The sequence below is a fragment of the Tenrec ecaudatus genome, chromosome 11 (genome assembly GCF_050624435.1).
Source record: "Tenrec ecaudatus isolate mTenEca1 chromosome 11, mTenEca1.hap1, whole genome shotgun sequence".
Taxonomy (NCBI): Eukaryota; Metazoa; Chordata; class Mammalia; order Afrosoricida; family Tenrecidae; genus Tenrec; species Tenrec ecaudatus.
Window position 1 is genome coordinate 145,597,253 of NC_134540.1, and position 14,678 is coordinate 145,611,930.

A 14,678-nucleotide genomic window follows, 5' to 3' on the forward strand; every position below is an offset into this window, starting at 1 on the left:
GTGCTACAGCACAGTGTGGTGAAGAAAGCAAATGGTATACAACTGTCAAAAAGAATAGTGTCTGGGGTCTTAATGGCCTGTCTTCAAACAAGCAGCCCTCTAAATGAGGCATCAATTTAGTCCACCTGTAAGGAGCACACCAGCCTGTTTGATCCACGTATGATAAATAATACAATTCAAATCTAAAGGAGGGAATGGTTCTGGGATTACATTGCGAACACCTGTTATTCAGAAGGAAGTGGGTGACAGTGGAAGCCCAAAATCCATTTGCAGGTCGCTATAATATGAATTAAGCCTCTGATGATTTCCCTCTGACCATAGTTGAAAGATGTAATTAGCTTTCCTATCAGATAAAGAATACCATAAACATGATCATGGATGTTAAAATTGGGATAAAATATGATACCTGATCATTTGAGCTCCCTTTTGACCCATTTTTAATTTGTTCTAATTTTTAAAAAACCCTGCTATCTCTCGATTGGAAATTTTGTTTTTCACTAGCTTGAGTTACGATTGTTATTCTTTGGGTTTGTTTGTTTGTTTGTTTGTTTGTTTCGGCATGTTTTCCAGTAGTTGAAGACCAGGAGTGGATGAAAGTTATGGGGAGAGTACCTGTTTTAGTGCATGCATGGAGGGAGTGAGGGGAGGGGAGCAGTGGAAAGAGATGAGAAACTGATAGAGAATACAAGAGGGGAAAGTATTTTGGAATTTACTGTAGTAGTGATCATACAATTATTTTTAATAAAACTGAACTATGGAAGTAAATGGTATGTGAACCGTATGTCAACTAAGCTACATATATGTATGCATATATACACACATATACATACAAAGGAAAAGTACCCCATGTGCTGAAATTCTGAGCCAAAATTTGTTTCCTGAGGTTCCTCCAGCTTTCATGTTTTTCATTTATTCATTCGCGCATTCATTCATTCAACAGGTACTGATTTAGCAGCTCTGATCCATTGCCCAGTTCTGCTGGTATAGTGGGTCACTTTTCGGGTAGCTAATGAAAGGTCTGCAGTTCCCAGCTACCAACTACTCCGCTCAAGGAGGAGGCTTTCTACTCCGGTAAAGATTTTGCTAACCACTTACAGAAATGAGAGCAAAAGCTCTCTTCTGCCACAGACAGTCACTGTGGGTCAAAGTCAATCCAGTGTCAGTGGTTTTTGATGAATCAAGTGGTGTGCTAGAATCCATTTATATTTACTTTGCATTTCCTAATAATCTGTGGTGCTATGCAAATTAGCCTAATCACTTTCTTTAAAACTTTTACAAATAGAGCCATGTATTAGACACTGTTCTTTTTAAGAGCTTTACCCCTCCAACTCTTCCCATTGTTCATTGGATGGCATGGTTTTGATTTCCTCTGTGTTGCTCTACTTTCAGTAAATAAAATTTCTTTTTGGGTGACTTCGGTTTTTCCTAAGCCCATATTTTGTACATTCAAAGTTCTTCATAGTCATAGATGTTTGCAGTGGCTTCTCATTTTAAGTTGTGTCCCATCAGCAAATAAAGTTCCCACAAGCTTTACTTCATCCACGTCATTATGGTGGACTCTTCTTAGCGTAGTTTGAATGCCATCCGACCCGAGGAGCGCATTCTCTGGCCTTATACCTGAAGACTCGATTTTGCCCAGCTTCTAATTCCTGAGGTTTTCACTGTCTGACAGTGTTCAACTGCTTTGCATAAGTTCTGGGGTGGCTACCTTCTCAGAAGTAAGCAGTCTCTTCCTCTTCATAATCTGCTATTAGTCTGGTATCTCTGCTGAGACCTGTTCATCCTCAATGATTCTGCTGGCATTTGAAATAGATGTGGCATAGCTTCCAACACCACAGCAACTCACAAGACATCATGGTACAGCAAACTGACAGACAAATGAAGCACCTTGGACAGTCTAGAATAAACATATAGGGCAACATTGAAAATCATTTTTAAAAGACTGACTTGTTGGATAGCACCAAGTGGAATTGTTGAGACTCTGACTCCTAAATTATGACAGCCTTTGAACCTGGAACTGAGCCAACCTCCCCCACCCCCAGGATCACTTACTTGAAAAATAATAGGCATCCTATAAAATGCAGAATAATACCCATCGGGATCTTGCTCCTCAGCACAAGCAGCCATATTAAATCCAAAGGCCCGCATGACCCACAAGCAAAGTTCAGAAGAAGCAACGGTAGGTAAGAAGGATGAATGAAAAGGGGAATGCCATAAGGAAGCCGGGAGAGTGCTCACAGTGAGGGGATTACAAATAATGTTGCAACGTAAAATGTTTTTAAATTGTTGAAAGTTAATGTACTCTACACTTTAACACAAATCACAATACAATTTTCAAAAGAACAACAACAAAACCTTATAATTGCGAATGCTGGTCTATTTTCTATTTACTTTGGTAACAAGCAAATGTGAAATGAAAGGTGTTTCATACATTTAGCTTATCATATGTATTTAGGAAGATTAAAGGCATATTACCGAGCTTCCTGGAAGCCCAGAATCCTAACACAGACTTTAAAATCCACATAGAAACCATTAGCCTTATTTTGAGAAGAAAGTAAATATAGGTACCATAGATCACAATCCTGAATTATGAAATGTAAGGATATTACCAAGCTTTTGACAGAAAAAAATTCCCAAATTTTAAAATGATGTTAATGGAAAACACCAATTTTTGAAACATACCCCAACAATAGCAAATAAGTAAACAGGATCTTACATTTCCTAAGAGGAGTTTGATTATGTTTGAAGTAGTTTATTATTTGACAGTATAAAATATAAATTGTACATATAGGTGTAACACACACACACATATATATATATGCAAACATTTATAGTTGTGTGTGTATTATATATGTTTGTTGTGGTTGCTAGGTATAGTCTAGTCAGTTCCCACTCAGTGACCCTATGTACAAAAGAGCCCTCATAATTGTCCTTCTGTTTGAGCCCAGTGCGGCAGCCACTCTGTCGCTCTCTCCTGTCCAGGGCCTTCTTTTCCACTCCCTCTCTGCTTTCCACGTGTGATGTCCTTTTCCAGAGACTATTCTCTCCTGAAAGCATGAAGAGCTGAAATAGGCATGGGACAAGAAATCAATACGTTCTGCAGTTCTGGCCATGGGAAGATACTTTTGATTCACTTTACAGATGACAACAAGGAAAATGCACTTTCTAAGTCAGTAAGCACAGATAAAGAACCACGAGGAAAAATCAAAGACTTCAGCCTTCCATATGATTACAACTCCATGTTAACAAAACCGAAATCTTAGAGAAATATCATAATAAATGGAGAGAATGTTGAACTTGACAGTGATTTCTGGGTTCACACTCAACACTCATTGAAGCAGGAGCCAAAAAAATCAAGTGACATAATGAAATCAAGTGACATAATGCATTGGGTAATCTGGTGCCAAAAACTTCTTTAGTATTAAAGAGCATTTGAGGCCTGACACAAGCTATGATATTTTCAATCTCTGTTTCTCCTCTGGTGAATGTACTACAATTATTATGGCAGCTATAGGCAATGTCCCTGAATATGCTTATAGTAGAATCCTTTAGTGGTGCAGGCTTTATGCACTTAGCTTCTAGCATCTATTGGTGGTGAATCCACCGGCCGTTTCACTGGAGAATGCTGGAGCTGCCTGTCTCCATAAAGATTTTTAACTATGAGACATTTCTACTCTGTCCAAAAAGATCTCTATGAATTGGAATCAATTCAACTGCAATGGATACTACCATCTGTCACAATCCATCTGCTTTTTTGCTGGGGATGGACAGGATATTCAATTGGGCTAAAACTGGGCCCTCTCTCCAGAAACCTTAAGTCATTGCTTGTGCAGTTAATCAATTCTGTTCATGGTAGATCTTGAAGGTATATGGTAGCATTTTGTGAGGTACCTAATCTACAGGCTACATACCAGGACCTGTTGCTCTCCTCTAGCAGTGAGTAGTGAGGTGCTTCTACCAGCCTGGCTGAACGCATGAGAGTTCTCATCGTCAACAGCAAAAACGCTCATTTTGAGATAGGATACTATTTAAAGCTATGTTACTTCTTCTTTGCAGCTGCCATGGTTACAAGAGATCTTGGATTTTATTATGAGCATAGTTCACCGTGCAGCTATTGGAGTACAGCATCTATTTAAAAACTTCCTAATAGGACCTCTGGCATACACTTCTCTGCTTTAAAAAAAATTAATTATTGATATGATTTTTACAAGTGTATTGTGGTGACTATACATACATTATTAAAATACATAACATCATTTTAACCATTTTGAGTATTCAACGCATTGCCATTCATTACGTTCACCAATTTGTGCAGCATCTCAATGTTCATTGTCATTGTCTTTTCCTAAATGTGCTCCCTAAAGATTAATTCATTGCAAGAGGAGCCCTGGTGGGGTAACTGTGAAGCACTTGACTGTTAACTCAAAGGTCAGCACATCAAAACTACCAGCCACGTAACTGAAGAAAGATATGGAAGTCTTCTTCCATAAAGATTTACTGACTTTGAAATCCTATGGGGCAGTTCTACTGTGTCCTATACGGTCACTGGGAGACATAATTGACTTCATGGTAATAGCCTTGGGAGTTTATTCCAAAAACCATAATTATTATCAATGCACAATGTCAGTCTCTTAATGCACATATCCCTGTGTGGACACTTCGTTCCAGTTCAACACTGGTCAAAATCCTGAAGATTGTTATCACTATTCCATCAAGAATTCACTGACCACCAGAAGTACCATTCTGTTGCTAAAAATAAATCCATTGTCCTGTAGTAACGCTATTTCGGGCACACAAACTGCGATGCCTGGATTTCCAACAAATCAGAAGCCCGAGGAAGACTTCAGTGCTTCCAATGTATTAGCCAGTACGATGGGAGAAAACAAACATGAGTAGAAGTTGTGGAAGCAAGAATGAAAGCCAAGCCAACATTGTGGGCTGTTACTTAATTTGCCAACATTTGGTATCAAGCAAGATTAACTGCGGAATATTGCCAGACTGTCTCCCAATGAGACAAATGATTACTTCTCAGAATAACTTACCTGGAGAAAGAGGGAGAAAAATGAAGAAAATCCTAGCATTTCCAAGTTGTTCATTCAAACAATTCTTGCTATATTCAAAAAAAAACCTCACTAATTAGGACAGGATGAGCGAGATGCACAAATCAGAAACCAGGCATGCTTAAGCTCTGCTTGCAAGTAATTGGCAGTGTGTCGGTGTCAATGAACACTGCAATTGCTGAATCCAAAACAACTAGATCAAATTCCTGGGAATAGATTGCCTCTAATATCGCCATTGGCACATGCCATTCCAAACACTATATAATATGAGACTATCCTAACCACTATTAGTAAATAAGAAGATCAAATATGTTAAGATTTCCAAGAACCACCAGAAAGTAGAAGAACTCAGATCAGAAGCCAGGTTTGCCTTACACCAACATGCAAGCTCTCTCCCTCATCCTATTCAAGTACACAGGAACTACATACTTATAACATGTAAATAGTGCACCTATTTTTCCTTCATTGGTCATATTTTAAAAGGCACTGAGAAGTTGTATGACTTTTCTGCATCTTCATAGAGAGAAAATGTTAACGTTGCTGTTGTTTTCAGATGACATCAAGTGGATCTGCATGCTACAGGGTGGGGTGACCCAGAGGATTTTCTAAGCTATACTTCTCCTGGAACAAATTGGCAGGTTGTTCTCCTGTGGAGCTGCTGGGTGAGTTCAAACTAACAACCTTTTAGTTAGTCGTCAAGCACTTAGCTGTTGTGACACCAGAGTGCTTTTCATCCTATTGCTGATAACTTTAATGTATTATTGTTCAGCATGAGTATTTTCTGTTAGATTCAAAGCACTCTGATTTCCCACTCTTCTTACAGTGCTAGCACGGAGAGGATTACACTCAAAATGATCACATGCAAAATTATCCAGCACACCAACATACATGCACAAAAATACACAGATGCCAAGGCAAATGTACACTCACACAGGAGTCTGAATAATTGAGTAAATAAATATATATGGTTCTCCTAGAGTGCGATTACTGGTTAAATAAAATATTTAAATGCGCAATAAAAGGAAACTAACCTTAATTTTGTATTATCGAATGAGATATTTTCTTCTACTGTTATGAGAAAATCAGTTTTACAATGTTGCTCCTAATTTGTTTTTTTAAGAAAAATAAAGAAAGTTCAATCTATTGGTCCTTGAGAGGTTTTTCTCTACTTATCCTTATTCAGGATCCTTCTGCCGACAAAAATAGCACTGAGATTTGTTTTGTCTTGTCTCTCACTTCCTGCAAATTTCTTTACTTCAGCTTTGAGCTGAAGTTAAAATGATTGACCAAACTACTGGTCCTATATTTGAAATCATCTTAAACTGGTTTTTGTATATTAGCTAACTTTAATTCATGTTAAACATCAATAATTAGGGAAATTTCAACTGGATCAAAATGTAATACAGTTGGAAAACTTTTCTTTCAGAATTGAAAATAATTTTTCTTCCTGCCCTAGCATTTAACTAGAATTGTTTACAATATTCCATACAAAGTATTAAAGCTACACAAAATAAGATTTTCCTTTATATCTTAAAATGAGAACATTGTGAAACAAAGACAATAATCTCAGCATGGTTGTCTCTAAAGGTTTTTATAAGAGTCCATTCATAAGAATTCTGAAAATTATAATCAGAAAATAAATCCTGATGGTAAATCTAACAGAAAATCAATATAAAAATCATTTTCCAATGTAGATAATTTTAACAAAATAATTTTAACTTCAATCTCTATATAATAATTAAATGGCAAAAAGTTATACCAATTTCTTTTTTTCATTATATTGGGAGCTCTTATAAATAGTATAACAATTCATAGTTCAATTAGTTCAAGCATGGTTGAACAATTGTGACCACCATCATTTTCAAAACATTTTCTTTCTCCTTGCACTCTTAGATATCAGTTTCACTTTATCACCACCCTTCCCCTCAGTAACTCATTATTATATTAAATATTATTATTGCTATTCCTCTTTGGCCATATTTTGCACCATCCAATGTATCCGTCCACCTACCAGTCTGTTATTCATTTCCCTCGAGTGGGGTTCTATAGTCATCCTTGCTATCATTTCCCCATTCCCCCCTTTCCTCCCCATCTCTTTCCATATCCTCCGGGAATCATTACTCCTATTACTTTTCCTGAAGGGTTCATCTATCTTGAATTTCATACATCAAACAAATTTGTATATCATTAATGAGGTAAAACTAAAACCATAATAGTAAGGGGAGGAAACATGAAAGAACTAGAGGATATTGATGTGTTTCAACAGTGCTATACGGCAACATCAGCTTTCTTCACCACATTTTCTTATGCTTATACCATCCTTTTGTATGTTCTGGAAGAGTTTGTGTAGCATTGGTGTCAGCTCTTCCCATAAAGCTTGGCAGAATTCTCCTGTGAAGCCACCTTTCAGTTGGTACTTCCTTGATATCCTTATCAATTTCTTCTTTTGCTAGGGTCTGTTCAAGTTTTTGAAATTGATAGGAAATCACTTGGACAGGGTTTTTCCCCTTGCTATTTGTCCATGTCTTCCAAGTTGTTGCATTCCTTGGATTACAGTCCTTCTTCACACTGTGTATTATTCTTTTAATTTTATTGGGGTTCAGTGTAATTTCCCCAGTTTCATCCATCTACGTGGATATTGATGCCTGCTCCTTTCTATCTTTTGTTAGCTTTGACAATGGTTTCTGTCAATCCTTCTAAAGGATTCTATTAATTAATCTTTTCAAAGAACCAACTTTTTATTGTTAATTTTCTCCATCATACTTTTGTTTCCCCACTCATTTATCTCCACCTTGATTTTTATAATTCCCTTGCTTTTGCCATTATAAGGATTACTTAGTTGACTGTTTGAACCACTGAAGATTTTGTGAGAGGATATCTACCATAAGTCTCTTCCTTCTTCATGTGCACATTTATCACTATTAAGTGCCGACTGATAACAACCTTTGATCCTCAAACTACTTTGGCCTGTGAGTTTGAGATGTGTTTCTTGCAGATAACAGATTGCTGGGTTTCGTTTCCTAATCCAATCTGCAAGCTTTCTTCTTTTAATGGGAGAATCCAAATCATTGACCTGAGGGCTCTTTGCTGTCATCTCGTACATTTTGTGATAGACCATAACCTCCCTCCCTCCTTAGCAGGGTGTTATGTATGTATGGGGGGCTTCGTTCTTGCCTTCTTTTTACTTGGATCAAAAACATTGTGGACATTGCTGTCGTTGCTCTGGCTTCTGGATAATGGTGCATTCTGCAGTGTTCTCATATTTGTGTTCCGTGGATGGTTTTCTGATCAAAATGATTTGGAAAGCAATTTTTGTAGTGCTGGGTTTTGTTTATTGTTTCTTTGTTTGTTTTTGACGTATTCTCTAAAGTTTTCTTGATCTTGGAAAACCCTTACTTCTCTATCTATTTTGATGAAAAGTTTTGTGGGGAAGATACTATTCCATTTTCTCCTCTTCTTCATGCTTTCTGCTGATATGTCTGAGCATATGCTTATCTGATTACACTTATAGGTAAATGTCTTTTTTTCTTTGGCTGCTTTTATAATTTTCTCCTTATCCTCAAAGTTGGATAGTTTGACTCCTCGATACCTTGGTGTGTTCCTCTTGGGGTTCAGTGTAATTGGTGTCCTGTCTGCTTCTTGGATGATTGTCTGATTCTCCTTCATTAGATTGGGGGTGTTTCTTCAAGGAATTCCCTCACTACCTTGGCTGTGGATTTGTTCAGTATGTCTTGCTCTAGCAATCTGATTATTCTAATATTGTTCCATTTCATAGCATCACTCATTGTTCTCAGGCTTTCTTTAGCTTCTTTGATTATCTTGCTTGATTGTCTTTCTCCTTTGTTGACTTGTACTTGGGTATCTTTGAAGTCATTGCTACTATTCTCTGCCTCTTCCAGTTTGGTAGTAAAGGCCTTTACCATGTGCTCTGCTTCTGCTGAAATTTCTCTTAGCCCTTATATTTATCAGTACGTGAACTCTATCCTCTCTATTTTCTCATCCTTTTTCTGTATCGATTCCCTCATATCTGTATGACTCTAAGCAGCATGCTGAGAATTTCTTTCTGCTGTGGTTAAAATTTTGCCTCTTCTATGCACATTGCTAGGTTCAGGTCCTCCTCAGGCATTGAGTTTTGTTACTCTTGTTTTCTTGTAGTTAACTATTGATGTGGGTAATTATCTGCATGGCCTTTTAGTGGAGCTCGGCGCCATTTTTCTGGGAGTCTAGGAGCCCTGTGAATTATTTCTTAAAGGCTCGAATGGATGGTTGTGAAGGCTACCTGGAACCAGATGTGCTGCGAGATGGTGCTGCATCTATATTACACTGGAGTTTTGCTCTCTCCCTGGGCCACCAGGGTTTTCTATTTGACAGGCAGTTTGGGTGATCCTCTCTGAGGTGCTGTGTAGGCAGGGTGGTCCCAGGTATCTGGGGTGATGCTAGCAGGCTATTCGCACAGGAATTGTGAAGTAACAACAGCAGAGTGTGTTTGGCACAGGGTGCCTGTGTGAGGAACCAAGAGATGCTGGGGTGCAGGTATTCTGCAGCAAGAGCATTAGGTGCGGGGGTGGGACCACAAGTTTCAAAGCAGTGGTGGAGTGGGGCAGGGATGTGAGTATTGATGCTGCCAGCAAGTTGCGTTGTTGTGAACCACGAAGCAGCTACAGCGGGTGGGGGTGGGGCTTCAGGCCGCGTGAGTCTGGTAGGGTGATGCAGGCCGATGTGGTCCAGAGACCAGGTCACACACTGCATCAGCTTGTCTGAGCATGCAGGAGGGGCAGGGCTGATCAACGCCAGAGGAAGGTATGCACACATGCTAGTACAGGCACCTGGAGTGACAGGAGACCCCAGCTGGATATCTTGGATGCCCCCCTCCCACACTCAGCCTCCCTATCCCCCAAACCGGCATTTCCCTCTGGGCTCCCAATGCAGTTACTTCTACTTCGTGGTCATCTTCCCAGAAGTGCAAATTATACCAAATTCTAATTTGATCTGCTTCTCTGTGCTATTGTAAGCTGTGATTTTTATGGTAAAAGTATTTTTATGTAGTGATTATTATAATACATGGATAAAGTTTATTTGGGTGTTTTTTTGTTATCTTTGGGGTAAGAGGCAAAATAGTGATCTTCCTACGTATTTCTGAAAATAATTAAAGAATTAAACATGAAGGGAATATGCTACTCTTAAACTGTGATGATTAAGATCTCTATTTGCGACAGCACAAATATTTTTTAATGCAACCATTGAACCATTCTATATTTCTTTCCCATGGGCCACCCCACATCTCAACATGTCCTGATTTTACAACAAGGTCTTAACTGTTTTTCCTGCAATCAATTTTGCCTCCCTAAAATACCTTCTAGTCTCCACCAGTCACATCTAAAATTCAACCCTCTCTGTATTGCTTCTCACGTGTAAGGTAGTCAGTAATCCTCAGTTCCTATAGCCCAAAACCCACACTTTTAAAACATAGCCTGAAAGAGTCATTTTAAACTTCTTTCTCACTGCCTTTCAATAATGTCTGGTGGGGACTTTATACAACCTTGGTGAAATTGAGATAATTTTAATCATTTTACGGGCTTATTTTCTGGGGTATTTGAGCTCTTCATCACCAGAGACATCATGTCCTTCTATAAAAACAAAATAAAAATAAGGAGAAATAAGAGTATAATTTATATTTGCGCATTCCTCTTTATAATTAGATGGCTTTCACGGAACCTACAAATACTTCCCTTCCAGCAGAAACGGTGTTTCACTGACAAAGTCTGGGTTCCATACTAACTACCACCTTTAAACCAGCTTCTAGGTAAAGCAAACAAGAATGTTTCATTCCTTTTGACAAATAGTGATCCCTATTGTTATTAGAAGGGACTAAGCATTCAGATTTCAACCTGTCGTGGTACTTTCCATGCTCCTAAGGAAGTATTCAGATAAGATGCAGGACAAAAGTTTTGAACAGAGTGAGTGAGATTATTTAAGGAACATGGAAACACAATTGTGCAGGCAGACATCTCAGCTAGTCAGACAGCCACATTAGACAGAAATCCAGGTTTTTATACTATTGGCCAGTTTGGGAAAGCACACCTCAACTTTACAGATGTTGCCTACCCTCAAAGTTCATGCTATGCCATTGTTATACCTAGGCCAAGTTTGTGGCTGAGTTATTCCCACCCATCTCAATCCATTTTCTTTATTTCCTGCCCACTCTGTGCCAGGAATTCATTCCCCTTTGAGAACTATTTTAAAAAGTAAATGTGTTCTCTCTGCCCATCATCTCCCTCTTTGCCAGGAATCCATTCCTTTTTGAAAATTATTGAGAACAGAAGAGTGTCTTCTCTGTCCTTTACCTTGTTCTGTGCTGGGGATTCCTTCCAATTTTCCTCCGTCCCCCTTCTGCTGTCTGCCTAGCCCCAACCTAGTATTATCAAGTGATGTTATGCAAATCCTATCAGAAATTTGGGATTGAAGGTTGTCTTTTTGTATCTGCTTCCTGGTCGACCAGCAGGAAGCCCTGATTTGAATGGCTCCACTTCAATCCCTGTCTGGATGTGATGGAAGTTATGTGTGGGCTCTGCAGCATGGATTTATACTCACCAAGGCTTATTGGGAGGCTGCCACTGCTGAGTGCCCAATCTGCCAGCACCAGAGACCAACACGGAGTCTAGGTTATGGGACTATTCCTTGGAGGGATCAACTAGCCACCTGGTGGCAGGCTGATTACATTGGGCCACTTCCTTCTTGGAAAGGGCAATGTTTTGTTCTTACTAGAATAGACATTTGTTTGGATGCAAATGTGTTTTCCCTGCACCCAGTGCTTTTGCAAAAACGACCATTGTGGACTCATAGAATGCCTCATCCGCTAACATGGGATCCGACACAGCATCACCTCCGATCAAGGAACTCATCCCACAGTGAATGAAGTGTGTCAGTAGACCTCTGCTTACAGAAACCCCTGAATTTACCATGTTCCCCATAATCTTGAAACAGCTGGCCTAACAGAAGTATGAAATGGATTTCTAACCACACAATTGGCACCAGCTGGATGTAAATGCCTTGTAAAGTTGGGAAATACTTTCTAGGAAGCTATCTATGATATGAACTAGCATCCAATAACAGCCAATGCTGTTTCTCCAATAGCCGGTGTTCCTAGGTCCAGGAAACTAATGGGGGAGGCATCAGTCCTAATGACCCACAAACACGTTTGCTTGTTTGTTTTCTTTCTTTCTGTCCCTGCCACTCTGTGTACTTTGAGTGTGGAGGTCTTAGTCAAAAAGGGGAGGATATTCCCACCTGAAGGTACAGCACTGATTCCATTGAACTGGAAGTTAAGAATGCATCCTGGCCATTTTGGACTCCCAATGCCCCTGGGTCGACAGGCAAAGAAAGGTATTGCTATACTGAGTGGTGTGATTGATCTTGATTACCAAAGAGATTGGATTATCATTGCATAAAGGTGGTAAAAAAAAAAGAATATGCATGGAATCCAGTAGATTCCTTAAATTGTCTATTAGTACTACCATGACTTGTGATTAACTCAATGGTGAATGAAGAGATTACTGAAGGTGTACAACAACAAAGTGTGGTGAAGAAACCAGATGGTACCCAGTTATCAGAAACAATAGTGTCAGATTTTTCAAGGATTATCTTCAAACACCCATCTATGTGAAACATCAACTTTGTAAAAACATCAACTTATGTAAAAAGTACATCATCTTGTGTGATCCAAGAATGATAAATAATACAATCCAAAACTGAAGGAAGGAACCGTGTCAAAGCTTAAAGTTTTCATATCTGATTTTCAGAAACGGTGACAGTGTAAAGTCATAATCAATTTGCTGGTATCTATATGGATTCAGCTTCTAGTGAGTCCCCTCTCACCACGGATAAGGGATGTGAATAATTTTGCTATCAGACAGAGAATATCATAAATGCACACGTGGCAGGCAGGTATGATTAGGTTAAAAAGTGAAAACTGATCATTTCATTTTCCCTTTGACTCTTAAAATATGTTCTAGTTTTCAATAGATCCAACTTTTTTTCTCAATTGGGGGTTTTCTCTGGTTTATTTTATTATTGTTGTTGGTCTGTGTGTGTGTGTGTGTGTGTGTTTATGTTTTCCAATACATGATGGCCAGGATGGATGAAGCTACAGAATTACTACTAGACTAAGAGTTTAGTAGGGACATAGTAGGAGGTTGGCGGGAAATAGGAAACTAAAGGGAACAAAATGTTTTGGAAATTGCAGAGATAATTATACAACTAATTAATATAACTGAACTATGGAAGTGTACACAATGTAAACCATGTTGTCAATAAAACGTATGTTAAAGAGTAAAAATAAAGTCAATGTCAAATTATTCACTTCCATTTTGAGATGACTACTAATAGTCCGGACTCTTCAGGAATGAAGTTTTGGGTCACTCCACCAGTATAAGTACAACTGGCCTAGGTACTCACTGAGAGCAAAGGAATACAGAATGGCTAATGGACTAAGGTAATTCTAACTGCCCAGTATAGCCATGTCACCAACTGCAGAAAATAGGATTGTCATTATTAAGAATATTTCTTATGTGCCAAATATTTTTGTTCACTTATAAAATATAAGATGAATTTAAGAGCTTGAACTGTGTACACCTGTTTTTTAGAAGGCTCTGGATGACAGTGGAATCCTAAAACCCACAAATGACTAAGTCAATCTTAGTTGAGGGATGTAAACACCCCTGTTGTCAGAGAGCACAGTAAAGTTGATTACGGAAGATTCAGTTAAATCCAAATGCCATATCTTATCATTTGATCTCCCTTTTGACACATTTTAAAGCTGTTTCAGTTTTGTTTTATTTTAATAAAGGGAAAAGTCACATGGAATAGCCCTGGTGAACCCTTTAACCACAAACCAGGTATGTGAATAGATTTTCTACCATGCAAAATGCATTGGAAAGTGGATTGCAGCAGATGCAGTAAGGTTAAAATTTAGCACCCTATACCTTGATCTCCCTTGTAATTCACTTACATTTATTCTAGTTTTAAAATATTTTCTGATTTCTCTTTGATTAAAATGTTAATGTTCTATTTTTTATTCTTGTTAGGTTTCTTGTTTGTTTGCTTGCTTGGTTGTTTTTAAATGTTTTGCATGTCTATGGAATCCAGGACAGGGAGCCCTATAGAGACAGTAACTGGATTAATGATTTCTTGTGAGTGTGGCAGCGGAGGCTGAGGTGGAAACGGAACTACAACAAGGAGTACAACTGATTGTGGTGATGTTTGTACAATATTTCTTCATGGGATTAGGATATTGAATTGTATAATATGTAAATTCTATGCTAATAAAACCATTGGGAAAATATACATTGTCTACAGGTATCATGTTGTCATGGGGTGGTGTGTGATAGTTAGGGATTATGTCATTTAGGCACTCCAGGGTAAAAGGAGGGGTGGAGCCCAACCCCTCAGATGGAAGCCTCATGACACCTCCTTGAGGTGTGGTCATTTTGTCCTGGAGAGATCAAGCCAATCTGATTCCTCTTTGTCCTTCACTATGTGTTGCAGGTGGATCTGGTTGCTTGATCCCTTGTTGCTTTGCCTGCTAATCTGTCATCATGGATTCATTATGCAGACTTCGGA